We start from the raw sequence: 6000 nt of genomic DNA, 5'->3' as shown, positions 1-6000 counted from the left end.
TGTTGTCCATGTCTCTTTCACACACGCTGTCGGATTTCGGGTTTCGACGGACCCTTAAGGTTCGAACACTGGGGTGCGCGTGAAGATCTTCCCCCTACCGATCCACGCCCAATCGCCTCGCAAGAATCTAAGCTAGACCATGAACAACACGAGAGACACGAGATTTATACTGGTTCGGGCCACCGTTGTGGTGTAATACCCTACTCCAGTGTGTGGTGTGGTGGATTGCTTCAGGGGCTGATGAAGAACAGTACAGAGGAAGAACAGCCTCACGAGAGGTGTTCTTGAGCTCGGTGAGCTTGAGGGTGAGGCTCACTCAAGATTAGATGAGATGCCTACTACTATGGTGGCTAGTCCTATTTATAGAGGCCCTGGTCCTCTTCCCAAATATTGAGCGGGAAGGGCGCCAACAATGGCCATTTTGAAGGGGAACATCTAGTACAAGTTATCCTGACTAAAGGTGGTCTTCGGCTGCCAAAAGCACTGGCAGTGACGCCGTCTTGGGCTCCATGGTGACCTCCGTCCTGCCGCTTGGCTGGTCTTGATCTTGTTGCACCGATAAGGAAACCTTTGCTTGATGCCTCGGTACTCCGCGCCTGTGCTTGCCCCCTTTGCACCAAAGAGGAAGCAAGGACGCTGCGCAGGCTGGCGCCCGCCTGGCGCCCACCTGGTCTCGATCGTCATGGCTTGCGTCACGAGCACCTCGCGAGGTACCCTAGCCTTGATCTCTCCGCCTCCTCGCGAGCCTGCCTGGTGAGGCCGCGCCTGAGGAAGCCTTGCGTCATCCGCCCCGCGAGGCTTGGCCCCTCGCGAGGGTCTTGTGCTTGAGTTGATGAAGATGGGCCGTACTGGGCCACCACTTGAGCCACGCCGTAGGCCGCAGGCAGGCAAGTCTGGGGACCCCCATTCCCAGAACGCTGACAGTAGCCCCTGGGCCCAAGGCGCGCTCGAACTTGGCTTAGCGGAGAAGCGAAGGGGCAAGTGCGGAGCGCCATGGGCCCCAATAGCCTGCGGCCTTGGGCGCCGCGTGGCGGTTGATTGGACGTGGGCGTCTCCGCTTCCCCACGTCGCCTCGGCAACTGTCCAATTTGACGAGTCCCTGCATGCAAAGAGTGTCATGATTACCTGCGATCGTGGAGGCCGACGGTTGGCCTCCTCTGTGCTATAAGTACGAAGGGGTGCGAGCCCCCGCAGTCCATCTCTTCTTGCTCCGCTCCTTCTTCTTCCTCCTTCCCCCAGCTGCTCGCCGTGTTCCATGGCGCCCGCAAAGAGGTTCTCGGCCGCAGAAAAAGGGAAGGCTTGCCAGGAAGGGCCTGGCTCCCCTCTACCCAAGCGCGGCCGAGGCCGTCCCCGCAAGCACCCTGCGACTCCTGCAGCATGTCCTTGTGGCCGTGATCCTTCGCTCGGTGTAGGCCTCTCGATCGACGGGGGAAGGCGCGCCATGACCGCGCGGCCTCCCCGTCCATTCTATCACTCGGCAAAGATGCTGCCGGAGTTCGTCGTGTGGTCGGTGAATCCAGCCGGCAACTGGCTCCAGCTTCCCCGCTTCTTCGCCAGCGAACTGCCGGCCGGTGCCCCCGGTGGGCTGTGGCTCCGGGCGGACGGCTGTTGCAGCAGGGCCTCCTGGGTCGCGTTGAAGATCTCCGTCGCCGGGAGCGTGGCCCTGGCCCGCGGCTGGCAGACGTTTGCCCGCGTGCGCGGCCTGTGCCGGCGGTGCACCCTCCACTTCAGGTTTGATGGCGACGCGACCCTCTATGTGAGGGCGTTTGGGGAAGACGGTCGCCGCGTCGGGTGCTGCCCTGAAGGTAACGACGGCGACGAGGTGCTGGCCCTTGGCGACGGCCGTGACGAGGGCGAGGGCAAGCTTGCCCCTAGCGGCATCCGCAGCTCGCCGAGCTTCAGCGGCTCTTCCTCCGTTGACAGCTCCTCCAGCGGCGGCTGGGATCAGCTGCCACGTCGTCGTGCCCGCTTTGAGGGCGGCAGCGGGTCGTCCCGCCGTTCGCGCCTCGGTGAAGCGCGAGGAGGAGTCTAGTTGAGCTCGGGAGGGTGGTACGGGCCCCTCCTCGTGAGCCGTCGAGCGGCGCGCCCCGCTTATTTTGTTTTTCTCCTTTTCCTGCGTTGAGAGAGAGAAGTATGGGGCCCCGTGGGGGTGTGCAAGACTATTATCCTTAATGATCATGCTATTTCTACCATTCCCGTGCTTTGTTATGGTGCTGTGATTGCGTGTTCGCGTGTAGGAAGAACTTAGCTCGGGAGGTTCGCTGTAGTTTTTGCCCCGCGAGGTACTTGTCCGGGGCCTCGACGGGCGTCCTAGGGCCTGCAAAAGTTAGTTGGGTGGATAGCTTTGCGGACCTTTGCCGCGAGGGCAATCAGCTCAGGCCCCTTGTTTGTGTTGCGATGCCCGTGGGGCATGGACCGGGAGGAGTGCCCCCGCTGGGAGCTTGGGTGAGGGAGCCTCACAAAATCAGGCAAGAAAGCGCTCGCGAGGGCACCCACATAGCCCCCTCGCGAGGTTTGCGAGAGAGAGAAGGAATCAGGCGAAAAACCAAAACAAAGAACCACAGGCAAGGGATGGAAGCAACGCTAAACGCAAGTCTAATAAAATTTCAAACAAAGGTGAGCAAGCCATGTTTGGAAAGCAAATGAAAAGCCATGTCCGGCACCTAGTCTAGTCTTCGATGTCTTCTCACCAGCGCGGAGCAAAGTGCTGCCACTGGGCGTGGGCGGGAGCCCCCGAGGCCTAAGGGTGGCACTCCGGAGACTCCGGGGCGTGTACAGCCCCAACTCATTATTACGTGAGAGTGTCACGGGCGGCGAGCTTCACAGGCGTTGGCCTTCTTCACAGACACCGGGCTTGTTCATGGGGCGGCGAGCTTCACAGGCACCGGGCCTTTTCATGGGGCGGCGAGCTTCACAGGCATTGGCCTTCTTCACAGGCACCGGGCCTTTTCACAGGTAGAACCTCAGGAGGTGTTGGATGTTCCACGCGTTTGGGATGGGCACCCCCTCCTGAGTCTCCAAGCGTGCGGTGCCAGGTCTGGAAACATGAACAACCTTGAACGGGCCCTCCCACATGGGCGAGAACTTGTGCAGCCCTACCCTGGAGAGCACCCGCCTGAGCATAAGGTCGCCTACCTCGAGAGTCCTGGGGCAGATGTTGCGGCAGTGGTATCGCCGCAGTGCCTGCTGGTATCTTGCTGCTCGAAGCGCGGCCTCCCGGCGGTGTCCCTCCCCCAGCACGGGATTCATCCCCCGCATGGCGTCCTGCTGCGCTTCATCAAACGCCAGGACCTGCGCGGAGCAATGCCTGACCTCGTGAGGGAGGACCGCCTCTGCTCCGTAGACGAGGAAGAATGGGGTTTCGCCTGTCGACTTGGTGGCGGTAGTGCGGATAGACCATAGCATGGACTGGAGCTCGTCGTACCAGCCCCTGCCGCAGGCTTCCAGCTTCTTCTTGAAGGTCCTGGTTTTGAGGCCCTTCAGGACTTCCGCGTTGGCGCGCTCAGCCTGGCCATTGCAACAAGAGTGTGCCACCGAGGTGTAGCATATTTGCGTTCCAAGGTTAGCGCAATATGTTTTGAAGAGATTGCTAGTGAACTGCGAACCGTTGTCGGTGATGATGTGATTAGGCATCCCGAATAGGCTTACGAGGCCCTTGATGAACTTGACTGCGGAGCCAGCCGGAATGGCGCGGACAGCTTCCACCTCCGCCCACTTGGTGAACTTGTCGATGGCGACGTAGAGGTAGCGATAGCCCGCTGGCGCCCGAGGAAACGGGCCCAGAATGTCTAGCCCCCAAACTGCAAACGGCCACGAGAGTGGAATGGTCTGCAAGCCCTGAGCTGGCTGATGAATCTGCTTTGCGTGGAATTGACAGGCTTCACAAGCCTTCACCAGCTCGATTGCGTCGTCGAGTGCCGTAGGCCAATAAAACCCGCTGCGGAATGCCTTGCCGACGAGTGTCCGTGATGACGAGTGGTGCCCACAGTCTCCATCGTGGATGTCTGCCAGCAACACTTTCCCCTGCTCCCTGGAGATGCAACGCAGGGAAACACCGTAGGGCCGCTTTCGGTAAAGCTCTCCATCCTGGATGCAGTAAGCCGTGGCCCGCCGGGCTATGCGTTCCGAGTCCTCATCCTTCTCTGGTAGAGTCCCTTGCATCAGGTAATCCTTGAGCTCCGGGGTCCAGCATCCTTCCTGGGGCTCCAGCGCCAGGAGCAAGCGTGCTCCTGAGGCCGGTGGTTGGGGGAGTTCCTCCCGAGGCTTCACTGTGCTTGACAGCGTCGGTGCTGCTGAGGGCTTGAAGAGTCGCTCCTCGAAAACGCCAGGCTCCTGAGGCAGCCACCTTGATGCTCTTCTGGCAATGGCATCAGCCTCCTGGTTGGTGTCGTGAGGCACGTGCTTCAGTTCCAGCCCCAGGAACTGCTTTTCCATCCTGCGTACTTCTGCAAGATACGCCTCCATGTGCTCGTCCCTGGGCTCGTATACTTTGTTGGAGAAGTTGAGGAGGAGCTGTGAGTCTGCCTTGACGGTGAGGCGCTTCACTCCCAGTGCTGCTGCAGCTTTTAAGCCCGCTATGAGGCCCTCGTATTCTGCTATGTTGTTGGAGACCTTCTCGCCATGCTGGAAACAGAGCTGCACGGCATAGTAGAGCTTGTCCTGAGTGGGGGACTCGAGCACTGCGCCGGCTCCCGTGTCGTGTCATGAGAATGCTCCATCGAAACACATGATCCAGCCGTCTGGTGCTTCGCTTCCTGGGGAAAGCGACCGATCTTCACCTGCTTCGAGCCCTGACGCCTCTGTCCACTCGGCCACAAAATCTGCAAGGGCGGCTCCTTTGATGACCCTGGTTGTGCTGAATTCCAGCTGGAACGCTTGCAGCTCGATGTTCCATTCAGCGACCCTTCCGACTGAATTGGGGCTCCTGAGTACCCTTTACAACGGGTAGGCCTAGACGACTTTGATGGGGTGACCTTGAAAGTAATGCCACAACTTACGCGAGGCCACCAGCAACGCAAGCAAGAGCTTCTGAGGCATGGGGTATCGGGCCCTTGCATCCCGCAACACCGTGTTGAAGAAGTACACGGGGTGCTCGACAAGAGTAGGTGTGCTGGCGGGGCCTGTGCCCTCCGGAGGGTTTTGTGCCTCCTGAGGGGGCTGAGCCCCCAGCGCCTGGCTGCCTGGCGTGGCCTCTGCAGTCCTTGGGGTGTCTTCCTACTGAGGCTGGACTCCATCTGCCGAGGCCGTGGTCTTCGCGAGGCCTTCTTGGTCTTGTGTCGCCTCGGCTGGGGCCGTGGCTGGGCACAACGCAGCCTTGACTTGGCGCTCTTCCCGAACCACCACGAGAGCTCTTGAGGTCTTGAAACTTTTCATCGGCCTCCTGTGTCCATTCGAACGGGCCCTTCTTCTTCATCAGCTTGAAGAAGGGCAGGGCGCGTTCGCCCAGCTTGGAGATGAAGCGCCCCAATGTCGTTACACGTCCGGCGAGCTTCTGCATTTCTCTGAGGGATTGGGGAGGACTCATGTCTTCGATTGCCTTGAGTTTCTCTGGGTTAGCCTCGATTCCCCTATGGGAAACAAGGAAGCCCAGGAGCTTGCCAGAAGGAACGCCAAACACGCACTTCTCCGGGTTGAGCCGCAGGCACTACTAAGAAAAGCCTTGCTAGTGGCGCACCTGTTTTGGCCATTAATGGCGCACTACAGGTGTGCCACTAGCATCACGCCACTAGTAATTAATACTAATGGCGCACCCCTGGTGCGCCATTAGTATACCAGATACTAATGGTGAACCAGGGAGTGCGCCATTAGTATATCACACGGTGCCCCATTACTATCTGACTTAGTAATGGTGCACCACATAGAAGTGCGCCATTACTAACATTTTTTTCATATTTTTTCAGAATTTTTTTTTTCATATTTTTTTTCGTTTTTTTCTTAATCTCGGGTCACTATGGCTTAATCTCGGGTCAATATGCTTAATCTCAAGTCAAATCGCACTCC

Source organism: Aegilops tauschii, chromosome 2 (genome assembly GCF_002575655.3).
Source record: "Aegilops tauschii subsp. strangulata cultivar AL8/78 chromosome 2, Aet v6.0, whole genome shotgun sequence".
Lineage (NCBI taxonomy): Eukaryota > Viridiplantae > Streptophyta > Magnoliopsida > Poales > Poaceae > Aegilops > Aegilops tauschii.
The sequence above is the reverse complement of the archived record's forward strand: the minus strand, read 5'-3'. Positions refer to the sequence as shown.